This window comes from Gossypium hirsutum, chromosome A04 (genome assembly GCF_007990345.1).
Source record: "Gossypium hirsutum isolate 1008001.06 chromosome A04, Gossypium_hirsutum_v2.1, whole genome shotgun sequence".
Lineage (NCBI taxonomy): Eukaryota > Viridiplantae > Streptophyta > Magnoliopsida > Malvales > Malvaceae > Gossypium > Gossypium hirsutum.
Window position 1 is genome coordinate 12,682,207 of NC_053427.1, and position 21,389 is coordinate 12,703,595.

General features: G+C 36.1%; 1 long non-coding RNA gene across 1 annotated transcript; it reads left to right on the forward strand.

Moving 5' to 3' along the window:
* The first annotated feature begins 11,806 nt into the window (after positions 1-11,806).
* On the forward strand, positions 11,807-12,989 carry LOC107948126 (uncharacterized). Its single transcript, XR_001697247.2, has 2 exons — positions 11,807-12,228; positions 12,577-12,989. It is a non-coding gene; the product is annotated as an uncharacterized lncRNA (long non-coding RNA).
* The last annotated feature ends 8,400 nt before the right edge of the window (positions 12,990-21,389 follow it).

Sequence of the window (21,389 nt, forward strand, 5' to 3'; positions counted from 1 at the left end):
CACTGGATTAGGTAAACTTTTCCCATCCATTTCTGCTAAGATCAATGCACTACCAGAGAAAGCTTTCTTCATGACATACGGCCCTTCCCAATTCGGCATCCATTTTCCTCTAAAATCCTTTTGAATAGGAAGGATCATTTTCAGTACAAGGTCTCCCTCATGGAATTCTCTTGGTCAAACTTTCTTGTCATAAGCTCGCATCATTCGCTTCTAATACATCAGACCATGTCGAGTGGCTTTTAGCCTCTTTTCTTCAATCAAGTTCAACTGGTCATACCGGGATTGAACCCATTCAGCTTCATCTAACTTTACTTCTGTCAAAATTCGAAGAGAAGGTATTTCTACTTCAATAGGTAATACTGCTTCCATCCCAAAGACTAACGAGAATGAAGTTGCCCCAGTAGAGGTTCTGACAGATGTTCGGTAGTCTAGGAGTACAAATGGCAACTTCTCATGCCAATTTCTATACGTCTCAGTCATCTTCCCCGCTATTTTCTTAATATTCTTGTTAGCGGCCTCCACTGCCCCATTCATTTTTGGACGATAAGGGGAAGAATTGTGATGCTTGATCTTGAACTGGTCGCAAACCTCTGCTATCGTTTTGTTGTTTAGGTTCAATACATTGTCGGATATGATCTTCTCAAGCATTCCATACCGACAAATGATCTCCTTCTTCAAGAATCGACTCACAGCTGACTTAGTAACATTCGCATAAAAAGCAGCCTCTACCCATTTTGTAAAGTAGTCAACTACTACAAAGATAAACCGATGTCCATTTGAAGCCTTCGGTGATATTGGTCCAATGACATCCATGCCCCACATGTAAAAAGGCCATGGAGAAGTTATAACATGTAGAGGTGAAAGTGGTACATGTATCTTGTCTCCATAAATCTGACATTTATGACATTTCTTGGCGTAGTTGATACAATCCCCTTCCATGGTAGACCAATAATATCCAAATATCATGATTTGTCTAGCCATCGTGAACCCATTTGCATGTGTCCCGCATATGCCTTCATGAACTTCTTCTAAAATTAGCTTAACTTCCACGGGATCAACACATCTCAAAAGTACTTGGTCTTTCCTTCTCTTGTACAGGATATCCCCGTCCAAGACATAGTCGCAAGCTAACCTTCTCAATGTTCGTTTGTCATTTTCACTGGCTTGTTCAGGGTATTTATGATCCCTCACATACCATAATATATCCTGATACCAAGGGTTATCATCCTCTTCTTCCTTCTCAATGTTGCAACAATGTGCTAGAGCCTCGTAGACACTCATTTGAATTAGTCTTATCTCTTCTTCTTGATTCGCCTTAATCATTGAGGCCAAGGTTGCTAAAGCATCTGCCATCTGATTTTCATCTCGTGGGAGATAATTGAAGGTGATGTCATCAAACTCCTCAAGTAACCCTAAAACTACCTTTCAATAATTGATCAATTTAGGGTCCCTTGTTTCCCATTCACCTCTAAGCTAATAAACAACCAACGTCGAATCCCCATATACTTCTAGGGTTTTTACACCTCGCTCTATAGCTGCTTGAAGTCCCATGATGCATGCTTCATATTCAGCCATATTGTTTGTGCAATCAAAGTCTAACTTGCACATAAAAGGATAATGATCGCCATTCGGAGATTCCAAGACTGCTTTAATTCTATTTCTGACTGCATTAGAAGCCCCATCAAAATTGAGCCTCCAAGAAGAATTTTCAGTCATTGCTATACACATCAACTCCTTATTTGGAAAATCGAAGTTTAATGGCTCATAATCCTCTAGACCCCTATTGGCCAAGAAATCCGCTACCACACTTCCTTTTATAGCCTTCTGACTTATGTAGATTATATCAAATTCTGAAAGCAAAATTTTCCATCTCGCTATTCTTCCATTCAGAGCCGTTGACTCCATCATGTATTTCAATGGATCAAGCTTTAAGATGGGCCAAGTGGTATGGTATAGCATGTACTGCCTTTTTCTCCGAGTTGTCCAAATCAGAGCACAACATAACTTTTCAATCGGTGAATATCTCATCTCACAGTCAGTGAACTTCTTACTGAGATAATAGATTGCCTTCTCCTTTTTTCCTGACTCATCATGCTGACCAAGCACACATCCCATAGAATTACTAAACACTGATAAGTACAGTATTAATGGTTTATCTGGGCTGGGTGGAGACAATACCGGAGCATTCAACAAATACGGCTTGACCTTTTCAAAAGCTTTCTAACATTCCCCATCCCAAATACCTTGATTGTGCTTTCTGAGGAGGCGAAAGATACGATCACATTTCTCGGTTAGTTGTGAAATGAACCGAGCAATGTAATTCAACCTTCCTAGGAATCCTCGAACTTCTTTTTGAGTACGTGGTGGAGGTAATTCTCGTATGGCTCTGGCCTTGTCTGAGTCAACTTCAATTCCTTTTTCACTGACTACAAAGCCTAACAACTTTCCGGATCTGGCTCCAAAGGTACACTTTGCTGGATTAAGCTTCAACTGAAATTTTCTCAACCTTACAAACAATCTTCTCAAGACCTCAATATGCTCTTTTTCCGTACCCGACTTGGCAATCATATCATCAATTTATACCTCAATATCCTTATGCATCATGTCGTGGAACAAGTTCATCATGGCCCTTTGGTACGTTGCCCCTGCGTTTTTTAGTCCAAATGACATTACTTTATAGCAAAAGGTGCCCAAAAGGTTATAAAGGTGGTTTTATCCATGTCCTCTGGATGCATCTTTATCTGGTTGTATCCTGAGAAACCATCCATAAAGGAGAACAATGAATATCCCGCTGTGTTATCTACTAAAGTGTCAATGTGGGGTAATGGAAAATTATCCTTTGGGCTTGCTTTATTCAAGTCTATGTAATCAACACACATTCGTACTTTCCTATCCTTCTTGGGAATAGACACAATGTTAGCTACCCATTCGGAGTACTTCACTTCTTGCAAGAATCCCGCATCAAACTGCTTCTTGACTTCATCTTTTATTTTTAAAACGATATTTGGCCTCATTCTTCGCAACTTCTGTTGGACTGGCTTACAATCCTGTCCTATCGGAAGACGATGTACCACAATGTCAGTACTCAATCCATGCATATCCTGATATTACCAGGCGAAGATATCTTTAAACTCTCGAAGCAACTCAACCAGACCATGCCTTGTGTCCACGCCAATTAGGGTTTCGATTTTCAACTCCTTCCCTTCCTCTAGGACTATATTCTCTATTGCCTCTTTCTCATGTGGCACGATTTGCTTCTCCTCCTGCTTAACCATTCTTAACAGATCGAGAGATACGTCACAATCTTGAACTTCTTCAAAATCCTGATGTTCCTCTAAACCCATGTCTTGCTCGCTAGAAAAATTAGGAGCTGTAGTATCAGCGCTCATATCATTGATATCTAGGGACCTGTGGGGGTATGAAAGAATATACAAAGAATGAATGAATCGAAGAATGATTGTTTATGTGCTATGAATTAGAGAATAAGAATTGCTAGAACTTGAAGGAATATTGGTCGATAAAAATAGAACAATACTCGTTTAAATTGATAAAAAGTTATGTTTTATTTAAATAATTATAGATGAACATAAGCCTATTTCACGAATATAATCTTACTACTCCTAGGCCCTAGAGTAATAGACAAGTTTTGAGAATTACTTTGAAAAAATTCCTAAAGACTACAGGAAGGTCTTCCGCAATCCAATTATTCAGAGAGCTCCCCGGTTCATAAGGGCGAATGCCCTCGAGGCTTCCTTGCTCCGATCCTTCATTGTGCACAGCATTAACTTGATTACTTTCCTTTATCAGTAGTCCTCCTGATTTGAAGGATTTGGATATAGGCGGGAATATCATTGGTTCCCACTCCACTTCTCTTCCATTTAAACGCGCATTTTTTCTCGCTTGGCGCTTCTCTATTTCCTGCCTTTTGTGCTTGTGGTCTGGCCTGAAGCCCAAGCCAAAACGGTCATTCTTTTCAATCAGTTTTGGGATTTGAACCCCTCCTTGCAACTGTCTTCCTAGCCCTTTTCCTGGCAATGATCCTTTCCCCATCATCATTTGTAGGGCCATCATTGTGGCTCCAGACATTTTGGGTACCGGCACTTCGCTTCCTTCCAAAATGAAGGTGACATTAGTGATCTCTAAAGAGCGGAAAGAACATTTAATAACCTCTTCATTTGCCTCAACATAGGGGGCCTTACTGGTAACTACCGCTATAATGTCGTCTTCCGCATTGATGGTTATTAAGCGACCATCTGTCACTAACTTTAATTTTTGGTGTAATGAAGAGGGCACCGCTCCTACTGAGTGTATCCATGGTCTCCCCAATAAACAATTGTAGGAGGGCTTGATATCCATTACTAGGAAATCAACTTCATACGTATTCGGCCCAATCTCCAGAGGGATATCAATTCGTCCCATTACTTTTCTTTCAGTTCCATCAAAGGCTCTTACCACATTATAACACGTTTTCATACGTGAATTGTCAATGGGCAATCTGTTCAGGGTGGATAGCGGCAGGACGTTCAGAGCAGACCCATTATCCACGAGTACACTTGGAAGTGTGTATCCTTTGCACCGAGTAGTGATGTGTAGGGCCTTGGTTGACCCTATGCCCCAAGGTGGAATTTCATCATCATTAAAATAAATGAAATTGTCAGCACTAATGTTGTTTACTAACCAGTCTAGCTTGTTAACGGATATGTCATGGGTAACATATGCTTCGTTAAGCACCTTTAAGAACGCATCTCGATGCACCTCAGAACTCAAGAGTAGGGCTAACACTGATATACGCGTTGACTGCTTGCGCAACTGCTCGACCACGCTATACTCGCTATGTTTCAGGAATTTTAGAAACTCCTTAGCCTCTTCCTCCTTTACCGGCTCATTGATGAGTACTTCAGTTTCCTTTTCCCTTTCAGCCTTGACATCTTTTGTCTTTGCGGGCTCTAGTCTGATATTCCCCCCGTCATAACGTTTCCCACTTCGTGTATGAGAACCTTCATTTTGCGTGCCCCTGGACACGCTAGCTATACTCTCCCCTCAAGTATTGTTATATTGCAGTCATAGCTCCATGGCACCCTCCTGTCATCCTTATAAGGGAAATGATTGGGTTTATGAATGACTATTTTGGGCCTAGTTTGCGACCCCTCCTCATTATTCCCTGGCAAGGAAATAATAATTCTCGGTTGGTTGGTTCTTTGTCATTTATTCTCCAGCACACATATTTGTCCTTCATAAGAACTACCCTCAGAAACCTGCAACTCATTGTTAACTATAAGGCCTTGTACCATGACCTTAAACTCTTCACAATTTTTGATCATATGACCCACCTCCCTATGGAACTCACAATGGTTCTCTATTACTTCTCTTCCTTTTCTAGAGGTCAGTATACCTCTCTTTACCATCTCCTCCGATATTACCTTCAAAGGTGTCTTCACCTCAGCAATGTCTTCCTTGATTTTTCTTTTCTTTGTTTCATCAATGGCATTCACTCCTTGATTGCCATGATCCGGTAATGGGCTTTCAGTATTAGGGGTACTATCAAATTTCACAACCCTAATTTTGATGAGCCTCTCCACGACCTTCTTGAACCCAGTGTATTTTTCAATTGAATGCCCCGATATTCCCGCGTGATATTTACATTTAGCATTTGCATTATACCATTTGGGGTAAGGTGGCTGCAGCGGTTTCAAGTGAAATAGAGCAACGGCATGTGCATCGTATAAGCTTTGATAAAGCTCATGATATGTCACAGGGATAGGAGTGAATTGCATCCTCTCCGAATTCTGTCTCGTACCCGATGCCTGTCTTTGAGTATTTTGTTGCTCACCTGTAGCTGCTTTAGGTTGTCTAACTGTGATTGCCCTGGAATTGAAGCTATTCATGTTGTTTACCTCATTGTCTTTTCTCATTGGGGTCGATCTTTTAACCACTTCCCCCTTGATTTTACCGCCTCTCACGGTATTCTCAATCATCTCACCCGCCATAACTATATCCGTGAAAGATTTTGTGGTACTTCCAATCATATGTGTGATGAATGGCGCCTTCAAAGTATTAATAAATAACATGGTGGTTTCCTTTTCCAACAATGGTGGTTGTACTTGCATTGCCACCTCCCTCCATCGTTGTGCATATTGCCTAAAACTCTCATTAGGTTTTTTCTCCATGTTTTGAAGTGTGATCCTATCTTGCGTTATATCAGTCACATGGTTATACTGTTGCACGAAAGCCTGTGCAAGATCTCTCCATGAACTGATTCTTGCACGGCTCAACTGATTGTACCACCTAGTCGCCGCTCCCACTCCGTCCTAAAAATAATGGACAATTAGTTGATCGTTGTTCACATAACCAGTTATTCTTCTACAAAACATTGTTATGTGTGCCTCTGGGCAAGTAATCCCGTTGTACTTTTCAAACTCTGGCATCTTAAATTTATGAGGAAGCACCAAATCTGGAACCAAACTTAAGTCTTTGGCATCAATCCTATGATGATTGCCAGCGCCTTCTAAAACCCTAAACTTCTCCTCTAGCCACTTGCAACCATCTTCCAATTGTTTTGAGGATTCAGTGGCCATTCTTTCCTTCTCCATTAAATCCAGATCAAGAGTAATAGGGTTGATCGAGCTATCACCCAAATTATTTCCCAACCCAGATGGGAAATTTATGAGGATTCCAGCATCGACTGGCCCATGTTGAGGCCTCACTGTGACAGATGGCCTTCTAGGAGGTGCCTCGGTCTGCAGGGGCACATGAAGCGGGGTAAAACCCGGAGGAGGACCTTCATTCTCTTCTTCAGTGATCACTATGGGAGCTTTTCCATTATCAATGGCTCTCAGCAGCTGAGCCATTTCACCCATCATGTTTCTCTGAGCCTCTTGCATCTGCTCCCTCATTTCATTCTGCATTTTGGCCAACTGCTCTTGCATTTGATCTTGCATATCTTTTTGTAATTGCTCGAACCTTTGATCCATGTTCTTAATTTTAGTATGAGTGCCGTAAGGATGTGTGATTTTTAGGTTTTCTTTTCTACCTTTGGAAAGTAAACTTTAACTAATCAAGGTCTTTCTATAACTTTGAATGCAAATGCTGTGATGAAATGTTATGAGATGCAAATGCATGAATGCAAAAAGAATATCGATTCTGGTTCAACTTCATTTAGAAAATTTTATTTAGAAAAAGAATATATTTACATATAAGAGGATTACAAATACGCTTTCGCCCTAAGGCCCAAAGCTTAAATCTATCTAATAAAAGGGCTAACTCTAGTCCTACATCTGACGATGATGAATACATCAGACTCAAAACGCCAGCTTGAATTGCCAAGTCTTGCACATACTCAGCAACCTCTCGAATCTAGGCTATGGCTTCACCAATGACATGATCCCTTTTTCTAACCTGTTCTTTAGCCTGGTGTAGCTCTCCTCTCAGATAATCCTCTTGCACCTTGAGCTGCTCAACCCAGAGTTCACCGTCATGCCACGCCTCCTCCAAATCTTCAACCTTGCTTCTTAGCTCCTTTAACTCGACCGTAGAATTATGGTTTTGGTGCCAACGCAGGGATTTTCCAAGTTCCATTACCTTGGTCTTCAATCCTTTATTCTCTTCCTCTAATACCAAATTCTGCACCTACATCTCTTGGAATTTCCCCTCCCAGTACTCAGCTCTAGCCTTTTCCTCTTGGACCTCCTTCTGCAACTGATATGAAGATCCTCCTACTTTCGCCCTCCTCAAGGCTACTTGTGCCCTTTTGTAATGCTCCTTTAGATCATCTCGATCTTCCTCAATCTTTCTTTTTTCTTTCCTCTCTTTCTTGACTTTCATCTTTTGAACATCAACTTCTAAACTCAAGTACATCTTTTCTTCCTCGAGCTTTGCTACCCTCCTCTCGAATTCCAAGCTTTGTCTCTCGAACTCCTGCTTTATAATTTCTAACTCTGAGGGCCTTACTTGCAAATATTCCTCTATTGGTTGAGCTCCTTCCATACTTGGCTTAGGGATATTATCATTAACCCTTCTACCTCTCTATTTTATGTATTCCGGTGTCGTAGCGGGGCTAATAGCTGCTCCTCTCAATCGACAAGTCTTCTTCCAAGCACTAGAAACTTCACTAACCCTCCTCTTGTAATCGGCTCCTCTATATACAAACTCACTTTCAGCCAACCCCTGAGTCGCTGGTATGAACTGTCTCAATCCATGCTGCCTCAGTATGAGCAAAGGGGCATAGCCAATGGCACCCCAAATTCCCAATAGGGTTACCCAATCAAAACTACCGCATCGGTAAAGAACCTCACCAGGCGTAATCCACGGAGCCCTCCATTCGACATCTTTAAACTGAAGGTTCTAAAGTAGCGCTGTCCAATTCTCTTCTGGAACATCAACTCTCCTGGTTGAAGCTACTATATCTTTCAACGGTGAGTAATCCTCAAAGAAAACTCGACAAACCACCCTATCTATCAACCAGAAATGACTGTAGAACCAAGCCAAAAGCAACTGAGCACACCCTATGAACCTGCCAGCACCAGCCCTCCTATATGCACCTAAAGACCTAAATGTTTCCGCCAAAATTGCAGGGACAGAAGTGACCTTTTTACTGAGTCGATGAAAAAGATCCGTGGTTGCCTCATCCACATATCCCAAAGCCCTATGGAAAACCATCAATCCATATAAACTTAAGGCGAAAACATCTACCTTCTTTGTCTCATCAGGGTGTGTTAGAATCAAATCTTTCAAAGCGTCCCACGAAATGCACTTGCACTCACCCTTTTCTTTAATTCGGGCTGTGGCCCACTGCTCGCTCATCCCCGTAATAATCATCAATTTTTTCCAAAAGGTAGGAACACAGGGAGCTCGGGAATAGATCCTATCATTCTGAAACCGGGGACAACGAAGTAAAGCAGTGTACTCTTCCACAGTAGGTACCATGTCTACTTCCCCAAAAGTGAAGCAACTGTACGCCGGGTTCCAAAGCTGAGCAAGGGCTCGGAATAAGTGCTCGTCTATCTGAACATCAAGCAAGTAAGGTAAGTCTCCATAGTTACCGTAGAATAACTGCTTGGTCCCACTGCCCCACTGATCCCAAATTTCCTTAAGCTCTTGGAGATTATTCTGCGTGACGCTAATACGAGTGTAATCTGACAACTCTGATATGTATCCCTCAGCTATACTATATCCCTTTTCTAGTTGAGTTTGCTCGGACCATCTATGGACGTTAACGTTGCCTTCCACTCTATCAAGAAGTCCGTTCTCCATAATAAAACTTCCTAACTTAGAAACTGACCGTGAATCGATACCTTTATAAATGCAAAATGACATGCAAACAAAAGAAAAGAAATAGTCAGTATTGCATGATATCAATAAATCTCAATGATAGTTTATAAGGGTAATATCTAAGGTTTAATCCTAACTAAGTTGTGTTCTTACGGTTTTTCTATATGAGGTTGGTTCTAAAGTTTGAGGTACCTGAATCAGCAGATTCCTCGATTCTCACCCATTATAGGCTCATTTGAATCGAGTTCGGTTCAGGGGAATACATTTTCCTATGGCTACACGGAGATGAAAATCTCACGAAACCATAGGTACGGACGTATCCCGAAAGTGATCCACTATCCTGCACGGAGGCGAAAACCTCATGAAGGCATAGCTTCTCACTCTCACTTAAGGGTGTGACCATAACGGTCATGCAAATGCAATGCGTATTAGGATATAGCAACACATGCAATAATACAAACACATGTAATGCAAAGAGAATTAAATTTTAAAATTTTTAATTTCCGACATTAAGACAAGAGATAATCAATTACATGGCCTGACTCTCTTATTACTCCCCAGTGGAGTCACCAATCTGTCGAAACCTTTATCAATCCGAGTTTTGGAAAATGGGAATCGATTTTAAAAAATGAAAACGGGAGTCGCCACCAATCTTTTTAGGTGTGATCGGATCACCTTTAAAACATTTTATTTTAAAATTATTAGTTTTGGTCCACGAAATAAAAAAGAATGGGTTCGGGAGTCGGTTACGTACGAGGAAGGATTAGCACCCTCGTAACGCCCAAAAATTGGTACCTAATTGATTATCAAATGTCTTGAATGTCGGAAATTAAAAAAAAATTAAGATGTAGTACTCTTTAAAATATTCTAAATTTGAAAATTGGGATTCGCTCGCGTCAAAGTATTGACATTAAGTTAACCTTTTTTGAAATTCCAATTTCGGAACAGCAAAACGCTATATCCAATAAGTTAGGACATATTGCTTTGAGATTCCAAGATAGTGGCTTGCATTTATAAAACCTCTAAAAAAACTCAGAAGGGTACTTAATTATTTGAATTCAACGAGAAAAGTGGTAACCGAATAAGTTAGGGCACTACTTTCTCGAAATTTTCAAACACCAAGCATTGCCTTTATCCTTTTTGAAATCCTTGAAGTCTCATTTTTAAAACCGGTGCATGAAGGAGCGCGTTAACATGATAAAACATAACATACAAGATAGTGTCGTAACCATTTTTTGAAAACGGGATCGACTTTGGTTTTGAAAGTGAAAATTAAAATGGGTTTTTTTGTTTGAAGTAAAATAAAGTGATCTAAATTGAAAGAATGTATTGGGGCTTAATATACGATACGATGCTATGAAATAAAAATATAATAATGGGCATAGAATGATAATATATGAATAGGAATATTACTAGGGAATGACAATAATGTGAACATGAATAAACAAATTAAAGAACACGTAATGGCAATAATTTCTCGACATACATCATTTAAAAGACAACACTAATAATCAAAAGAATGAAATAATATAAACAATTTGAAATAAATAATTAAACAATTTTGACTAAGTAATATATAAAAATGAGTTTAAAATAGATATTATAAAGACATAATTTTAAGTAAGTAGTATAAAATAATTTAAAATTATTAACATACAAAACAATTTAAGGTAAAATAAAGCGATTTGAAATGAATAACATATGACAATTTAAAATAATAGAAAAAAGTCTAAAATAAATAATATATATATAATATTAAAGTGAATAATATACATAATAATTTAAAATACAAAAATGTATATAAAAGTTTCAAAATAAACAATATGTATAATAGTTTAAAAGAAATAACATATGTAAAATAAAATAATATAAAATATATGATAATAATAATGGTAATAATAATATAAATAAATACAAAAAAATATACAATATAACAAAACCAATATAAAGTTACCTAGTTCAATAATATGATGATAGCAATAGTAATAATATAATAATAATAAAGTAGAAACTAATGATGACAATACATTAATGAGAATAATGATAGCATATTGATAATGACAATAATAAAGTGATAGGATAATGATTACGATAAACCAAGGAATATTAATAATAACATAAATATAACAAAACAATCAAGAGAAATAGCAACAACCATAATAATAAAGAATGAAAGCAAATATAATAATAATAGCGAAAATAAGCATACAAAATATGATTATAGAGTAACAATAATATCAATTTATAAGATAACAAAGGTAGCCAAAAGGGCTAATTTGAACTTTAAACAGAAATTCGGGGCGAAAATAATAGAATAAAAAAGGAAATGGGACCAAATTGAATTTAAAACAAGAGTTAGGGGATAGATTCGAAACAAAAAAGGAGAGGGGAGGACCTATTAGAACACGCGAATAACATGGAGGGACTAAAAGGGAAATAATCCCAGCCTTTATGCTCATTATTTCTGCAGGGACTCAAATGTAATTAGGAGAAAATTATGTGACCAGATTAAAAATAATAAAAAGAAGAACAGGGGACTAATCCAATAGTAGCGCAAAAGAGAAGGATTGGCCACATAAATAACCCATTTTAGGTGCATAGGCTCTTTTCCTTTACCCAAACGGCATTGTTTTTTATTATTTAAATCATACTTTTATTTTGAAACCATCTATGCCTTTATTTCCTTTTTTATTTTTTTTCTAAACCTAACACTTTCAGACTCCTCTATCTCTTCTCCTTCTTTTCAGCCGACAAGGCCATTTCATGCTCACCTACACACTGCCATGGCCGGTGACCGGCGTTGCGGAGGACGAGCTTTTGAGCTCTGTCTTCAAAGCCTCTTTTGAAGACTAAACCTTCAGCCACCCAAGAACGAAGGAAAAAAGGAGTTCTTTGTCCCTTTGTCGAACTCGATTACTACGACGGAGAAATCACTCCGATGGCGAGCTCGAAGGGATTCAGGTGAGCCATTCCTTCCTTTTAGTTTTTTCTTAAACAACTTCGAGAAGAGAAAAAAAAGAAAATACAAAAGAAAAAAAATAAATAAAAAATCAAAAGAACCAAGAACACCTTTTAGTTTCCAAACTTTTTTGATTTGCTTGTATGCGTTTTGATTCCTAACATCTGTGTTACATTCCTTCTTTTTGTAAGAAAAAAATCTTTTTTACAATCCGTCCCCCCGTTTCATTTTGACTTCTTCTTGGCTTTATAGCCGATTACAATAGTAGAAAAATATTGTTTTTCTTTGTCTCTACCACTGTTCGTGTCTTGTTTCGGTTTTCTGCTCCTTGTTTGTCTTTTCTTTTGCAGGTGTGGTCAGAGGCGTGGAGGGCAAAAGGTATGGGCGATGGTATGGGACGCCTGTTTTGGGTGTTGTGCACCCTGAGGCCAGCACATAGAGGCAGCGGCGCAAGGCTTGTGGAGCTAGGGTTTGAATTGTTGAAAAGTTTTAAGATAGTTCGGCTAGGATTTTGACTTGGGCTTGGGTATTGGGTTAATGGGCTGATCTGGTTTGTATTTTGATTTGTAAAAGGACTGTATAAATGGACATTTTGATTTTTTTCAAAATTTGGTTTATTTATTTAAAGACCCGGGCAAAATATGGGTTCTACAGGGTATTCAAGCCCCTAATTGACAATGACGATGACCATCTACTTCATCATATTCCTAATTATTTATCCCAAATTTTCTATTGAATTAAAATGTTAGGCGTTTGATTTTGACTCTCGTGTTATTTTTTCATAGTAATTGAATCCACAAACGATAGGTATTTGAGCCCCTAATTGATAACAATGACGATGCATTCAAGTAGAGGGCTTTCGCCCTCCACTAGAAATTCTAAAATGTTTAAGGTTTTTTTTTTAATTTTTAATCTTCTCTTTCAATTGATTTGTTCAAAATTATATAGCACAGTTTGGTTGACAGAATTAATGAATAAAATAGAGTTTGGTTATGGTTTGTTATAGTTGGTTGATATAATTTCTTGATGTGCCAATTACATATTTTTAAGCAAACATTCAAGGCACCAAAGATTGACCGATTCGCCTCTACTCTACCAATCTAAAAACTCACTTCCACAAACATACTAAAACTTTAAGAATTGCGGTCTAACCATACGCAAGAATCAAAGAATCTGATTTAAAACTCAAAGAGACAACACTTACACTCCACCTGTTTCAACACCTTGTTGAATGAAAATACTGAAAAACGATCTAGACTAGAGGGAGGACACATGATTACTAAATTTTAAATATTCTAAAAGTGAAACAAAAGAAAACTAAAGAATCAAAGAACAATTGAAGAAGAAAATTGGTGGCAAAGGGAGTATAGTAGCAAAAAGGGTAAAAAAATTTGAAATTGGGAAAAACAAAAATATGAAAGAGAGAGATGTGAGAAGGAATGGGAAGCAAACATGATAGGATTTGGGCATTTTTTTTTCTAAAATTAGAATTCCCAATAAACCAAAACTAACCCCCTATCAGACACATCTAAACTTAATTTTAATTAAATTCAACCACTTAGCTACATAGCAGAAAAATAATAAAAAAGAATAATCCCTAATTGGGCACGCAGAGATTCAAACACAGGACCCAGTGGTAAGGTGCACTGAACCAATAGGCTCATTTTGTCCCTAAAACACAAAAATAATCTTAAAAGTCTAATCACACCCACTGACTCAACCAGCAACCCTTGATTCTTCTCACCTCATTTTCGGGATGTGACAGAAACTTTAATATAGTAATAAGAAAAACGAGCTGCTAATCCAAGATTTCTCCAACTATTTCAAGTCCTAGTTTTTTGTGTTACTTGAGAGGTAAAGAAAAGGGAAGTGAGCTTATAACGTTCAGTGTGAGTCTAATTTTTAAACTATTATATATAATCGTACAAGCAATGAAGCATTCAGTTTATAGCAACATAACAAATTAAGCAAAATGTAGGGATCATTTAGTAAACCAATACATGTATAAAATAAATTCATGATGCAATGCAATTATGATTTTAAATTCCCATCCGTCCAACCTATCTGCCCTCGAGCATCGCTTGACACTTTAAAACACATATCAATAACTGACCATCCCAAATTTGTTTCTCCAGTGATGATGGTTGTTCACTTGTCTTCTATGATGATAACTTTTACTACAACAACTTTCCATCTCGGTTGCTTAATTTTGAAGGCTTTTAAACTATCATCCCAATTTATCCGATTTTGATGACATTACTGCCTACTTCGTGCAGTACTGACTTTCAGTGTGGACTTAATTTGCTACTTTCTCTTATGGAACTCCTCTATCCTCCATACGCAATTTCATGTAATTATGCACATGTACTTAGTATATTATGCTATCTATCATCAATCGAAGCTACATCAATATTTCACACTATCATTTAATAACATGTATTCATGCATTCATTCACATAAATTTCACATACATAATTAATTTATGTGAACTAAAAACAATTTCACATATACAATATCTTCATGCGAATTAACAAGCCTAGTTCGGCCAACACATACATATAGGTTCACAAGTAGGGTTCACACATACAGGGTTCACATGTATAGGGTTCGCATGCTAATTCATGTTAGGGTTCACATAAGTAAACATATTGAGTTTTTCTAAATAGGGTTCGCATATTACAGCATATAATGTTTGTATGTATATTCCTCCTAGGGTTTGCATAAATAAACAGATAAGGCTAACATGTTACAACATGTAGGGTTTGCATAAATTAACATATAAAGTTCATACAAATAGGGTTCGCATGTTACAGCATGTAAGGTTCACATGTGTATTCCTCCTAGGGTTTACATAAATAAACGGATAGGGTTCGCATAAATAGTGTTTAATATTATAGCATGTAAGGTTCGCATGTATATTCCTCCTAGGGTTCGCATAAATATACTAAGAGATCGCATACCAAATCATATGAGGATTTGCATATGGGTTCGTATAACAATCTATATAAGGGTTCGCGCATATGGGGTTTTGCATTCATGGGCTCGCGTATAGGGGCTTTGCCTATAGGGAGTTCGTATACAACTTACTTTCTAATACTTTAATTAATTATACACAATGATTTAAGTTTAAATCACACACCTAATTTGAAAACACAAAAACCTTAATTTGGATGATGAGATCGATGATCTACTAGGAGGAGAGGGACAATTTTGAAAATCTTTGAAATGCTCGGTTGAAAATTAATTCGACAATGGAGGAGAAAAGGAAGATCTTTGAGAGTTTTTCTTGAAAAATTCTCTAGGTAAAAATTCTAGGGTTTGAAAAGATTGGCTATTTATAAAACTCTTTTTCCCTAATTGAAATAAGTTTTAGAAATTCATGTAAAATTATAACTATTTTAAATTAAAGACCAAATTAAAAAAAATAGTTTTTGGGCTGGGCCAGTTTGAAAATTCAACACTTTTATGGGTAAAAATAAGAAAATAAAATATTTTGGCTGAAAAATGCACAAGAGGTTTCAAACATAAGGCTAAGGGAAAATTAAGGTTTTACCACTAAACCAACAGACTCATTCTTGTTAATTTTCTTATCAAAATAATTTTTGAGGCATTCTAAATTCTTTTATCTTATGTTTTAAAGAAATAAAAATCTAAATTTTATTCCCATTTATTGTAGGCCTAATTTTAGGATGTGACAAAAATCATTTACAAACAAATCGAATATGGATTTTGTAACAGCCCGTTTTCAGTGAAATCAGAATAGTGGCTTCGGGACCACAAATCCGAGTCCGGAAGAAAAATTATTTTTATATGATTTCATGGTCTGCATTATGATAGAAATATCGTATGAAAATTTCGTTAAGAAAATTTTATCGATTACATGTTTAATTTGATAAAAAGGACCAAATTGCATAACATGCAAAAGTTGAATTCTAGTAGCTAAAGATACCAAATAGCTATGGAATTCAAAACTGGAGGTCCTTATATGGCAAACAGACCATTTAGAGGAGTTAGTAGATAAGGATGATTATTCATCATTGGATATTTAAGAAAAGAAAAGGATTAAATTGGAAATATGATAAAATAAAGATGATAAATTAATTAAATAACAAAATATCATCATTTTCATCACCTTTCCTAAAATTAAAACATGGAAACCCTATCCATGAGAGCTTGAGTTCTAGCAAACTTATTTGGCTTAATTAGGTACGTATTCTTGTCTCATTTTTAATAATTTTAATGCTTCCGAGATCGTAATTGCTTAATCTAGCTATCTCGGGGATTAATTTGTAAAATCGTTAAAGTGTTAGGGTTTTTCCGTGGATGAGTATGAATGAATTATGAAGTTTTATGGTAGAAATTGAAAGGTTGTTGATAGATAAACAACTTTTGTAAAGAGAATTTTGATGAAATTATGATTTAGGGACTAAATTGAAAAGATGGAAAATTCATGGAAAATTTTTGAATTTTATGAAATACATGGGCTGCTATTTTTATATATGAAAATCGGTTAGGCTTGGAATAAGGATTAAATTGTATGAATTTTATTTTCCAAGCCTAGGGACAAAATCAAAACTAATCAAAAGTATAGGGGCAAAATAGTAATTTTTCTAAAGGTATGTATTGGATTGAATTGAGTATGAATTGTATTAAATTGAGTTAAATTCATTCATATAGATCCGGATAGACACAATACGGAGTTAGATCGAGGAAAGGAGAAAGTAACAGATTAGTAACTTGAAAATCTACGTAAACTTACCGAGGTAAGTTCGTGTAATTAAATTGTATATTCATATGTTTTTGATTGACTATTGTTGTATGAAATTTGTATAAATTGTCATGTATATTTATTGATCACATATCCGAATATATCTGACAAGTATAAGTCCGGTTTGAATCTAAGAAATTTGATGGATACAAATGACATTGTCATTAAGGGTTCCGGATTGGTTGTGATCCTGCATGTGTTGCGGACACACCACAACTCTTCCGAGTGTCCCGATAATTGGCTCTCATGAGCTTCCCGTTATATGGCTCTCACGAGCTTCCTGATTAATGGCTTCTTGAGATTTCCGTTTATGGCTCGTATGAGCTTCTCGATAATTGGCTCTCCAGAGCTTTCCAATAATTGGCTCTCCAGAGCTTTCCGATAATTGGCTCTCATGAGCTTCTTGATTAATGGCTCTCCGGAGCTCCTCGATATTGGCTCGCATGAGCTTCCCGTTTATGACTTTTATGAGCTTCTAGTTACATGGCTCACTTGAGCTTCCTGTTATATGGTTCGAAAGAGTTTCCTGATTATATGCTTGCTTGGGCATACCTATATATGAATTGACGGAATACAGAATTGTACACTTTGTGTGTACTACCCGTGTATCCAACGATATTTAAATGGTTCAACGGGCAAAGTTCTGATAAGAGACAATATGAATTCGAGATGAATTATCATGGAAACAAATTTGAAATACATGGATATGATTTGTACATATTAGATGGACACATGATGAGGAAAGTGTATGTATATGGAAATTTGATTATTGTTGAGCTTATACATGTTCCTTGACATTCATATAAAATACATATCTAACATGGTTGATGAGGATATGTGCTAGGGCTTTTGGCCAATTTGCTTTGGCTATGCCTAGAATGTTTACTTTAATATGATTAAATGGTAAGTTAAATTCCATGTTATACGAACTTAAGAAGCATTAAATGCTTACTCTGTTCTATTTTCCCTGTTTTATAGTAATTCAGAAGCTCGTTGGGTTGGAAGCTTGACGAAGATATCTCACATTATCCATCAGCTCATTTCGGTATAAATAGTAACTTAAATTTGGTTATAACTGTAACACCCCTAACCCGAATCCGATCGCCGGATTAAGGCTAAGAGGTATTACCGAACTAAACATTTAATTATCTCATTCACATTGCAAATAAATATAAATAGAGATCGAGATGAAATACATACTGATAGTTAAGTTATACGCCATTTTCGTATGGCCAAAATATTTACAAATTAAAAACATCTTTATCATTAGCCTAACCTATACATGCCATATCGAGTCCAAAATATAAATGTACCAAAAAGGACGATAGTATGATGAACTGCTGACGATCCCTGAGTCGGCGGCCAAAATAAACAATCTATAAAACAGAGAAATAGGAACCGAGTAAGCTTTCGAGGCTTAGTAAGTTTTGAGCATTACAAACATTTAAAACTTATCATTTACTTCAAACATTAAGTATCACAAAACTCATATTCTAATTATAAATCACTTGGCTGAATATACTAAAGTATACTAATTATGAAGCCAATTAGCCGAATATATATATATATACACAAAGAAAATCTTCAGCACATACTTCGCTCTACTATATGACTCATATAATTAATTTAAGTCACATACTTTCCTATAATGACAGACATTGACCAAATAGGTCATTCTTTTATTCATAGATACAATAATCATCCACACATATATATTGTTCTTTGATACTAATAATTCACTTTAAAATCAATTCACATATGAGTACATAATACGTACCTGGCTATTATAATGTATCATACATAATCAATAGTAGTTTACCTCGAACATTCGAATTCATAATCTTACTCGAATCACCGGCGTTAAGCCTGCTAGGTTTAAAACCCGAGTCCAGCCACTAGCACAAAGCCTTCGGAACTTTAAGCCCGGATATATTTCCAGCACGTAACTTGCGAACCTTAAGTCTGGATTATAATTCCAGCATATAGCCTGCGGACCTTAAGTCCGAATATATTTCCAGCATATAGCCTGCGGACCTTAAGTCCGGATATAATTCCAGTATATAGCCTGCGGACCTTAAGTCCGGATATATTTCCAGCATATAGCCTGCGGACCTTAAGTCCGGATATAATTCCAAATATCATATATATTTAGTCATACTTTAACACATCTCATTCTACTTATCACTTTAGTAGTCATTGTTACATTCGGATCTAATACTCAATATGCACACCATCATTTACATTTCGGCTCAAAAGTCATACATAAATATCACATATCCATTTCACCATTCAAGCTTAAACCCAAGTGACCATTAGACTATAAGTCATATACATGAATTATTTATTTCACAACTTCATTCAAGGAAAAATCAAAAGATCATAATTCACCTAATATACTCATATAAAACATCATCAATTATATATTAAAGGAGACTACTCAAAACTTACCTCGGATATATTTGAACAGTTGCGGATAGGTTACTCGATTGCTTTCTCCTTTTCCCTATCTGATTTAGATCCTCTTTGCTCTTGAGCTTAATTTAAACAAATGAATTTGTTTAATTACTTACTCAATTTTACTTCTTAGTAGTCATATTTGACAATCATATAAAACTCCAATACATATTATATTTTATAAAATATGCCATGACTCAATTTCATGCTTATTTAATCTATTTCTAATTAGTATACACAAACAAAGATTCACATAACTTACCATGCTTTCTTATACATGAATTTAACTATATATATATCCGAATGTCTCTATAACACAAGGTACATACATAAGGCATATATATACCTATGTGACTGTCACAATTTAATCGTTTACTCATATTTATGCACAACCACGTATACACATGTATATATATTTATTGCATGCTTTAATATCATAGATAACCCATTTGACCCTAACTACTCAAACTTAGCCTTCATATTCAATTTCGTTTTATGACCAAATGTAGCAAATTCATATAGGTGTCACCTATGCCTAACGATGACCGAACCATTCAATCATGTTTAAAGTCGATTCTATCTTGTTCATATTAAGGTCATAACTCACTTAAAAAAAATTCTAACCTTTCGCACTTTCATATCTAATGTTATAAGTAATGTTGAATGCTCAAACTTAACTAAACTAAAAATTTACCCTACCTCACCTTAATTAACCACTACCTATTCTTCAAAACATCGAATACAAGGTAATTAACACCTATACATTTATACCGAATTTGCTAGCACATATAGTCCTTGGCCAAATGTTATTAACTCAAGCCACAAATATTATTCCTTAAGTCATATTCAAAGACCACATTCGGCATCTCCCTATAAACACATACTAACCTCAACTTTCAAGTTAAAAACAACTAGCAACTCATCATACCCAACATTACTATCCATTCTAACGACATTAAAGTATCTACTAAGAGTTTCAAGCTCCTTGGCCGAATTTCAAACCTCCAAATATCCTAAATTCAAACCATGAAATAGGTAGAATTCAAACTAATAATCCCAATTATGCATAAATTTCTAAGAGTTGCATTGTACATACCTCATTCAAGCAATCACCTAAGCCAAAATTCAAACAAGAATTTCTTCTTCTTCCTCTCTTCTAGCTACGGCAATGGAGGAGCAAGGATGAACCAACTTTGGTTTCTCCTCCCACTAACCATTATTCTATTATCTTTTATTCATTAATTCATTTAGTAAATAAAAAAAATGTTAATAGAAAATATATATAATATATTAAACAATATCATGGCCGGCCACTAACAAAAATGATAATTTGGCATGCAAGTCCACCTTTTTGATAACATGCATTATAAGACCATTTTAAAATTAACCTATCACATTTCAAAAATGTCTCACATAAGTCTTATTTATTAGATTTCACACACAAATGACAAAATCAAAGCATGAAACTTTCACACATGCATTTACACATATAATAAGCATAGAATATAACGGTTAATTATTTTTATGACTCAGTTTTGTGGTTCCGAAACCACTTTTCGACTAAGGTCAAATTAGGGCCGTCACAATAATGGCATGTATGGGTTGATTAGCCAATGTTGGCATATAAATGTTTTGGTTGTAACTAGCTATTGGAATGACTTGTGATGGACATGTTTTGATGTGTATATAAGTGGCCTTATAATGTTTAATGTATACTAGAATGGTTGAATGATGGATAATTTATAAACATGTTGATATTTGTATTAAATTGGTAAATTAGGTACAAATGTGATTATGTATGTATCTAGTCAAATTGATAAGTAAGGGTTCTTGAATGGTTGTGGTAATATGTTAAGTATAAAACTTGGTTTGGTTTAATTTGAGTGCCTTGACATAGCTTGATTAATGTCCAAAAATGTTGGTTAGGTTGATGTCAAATTT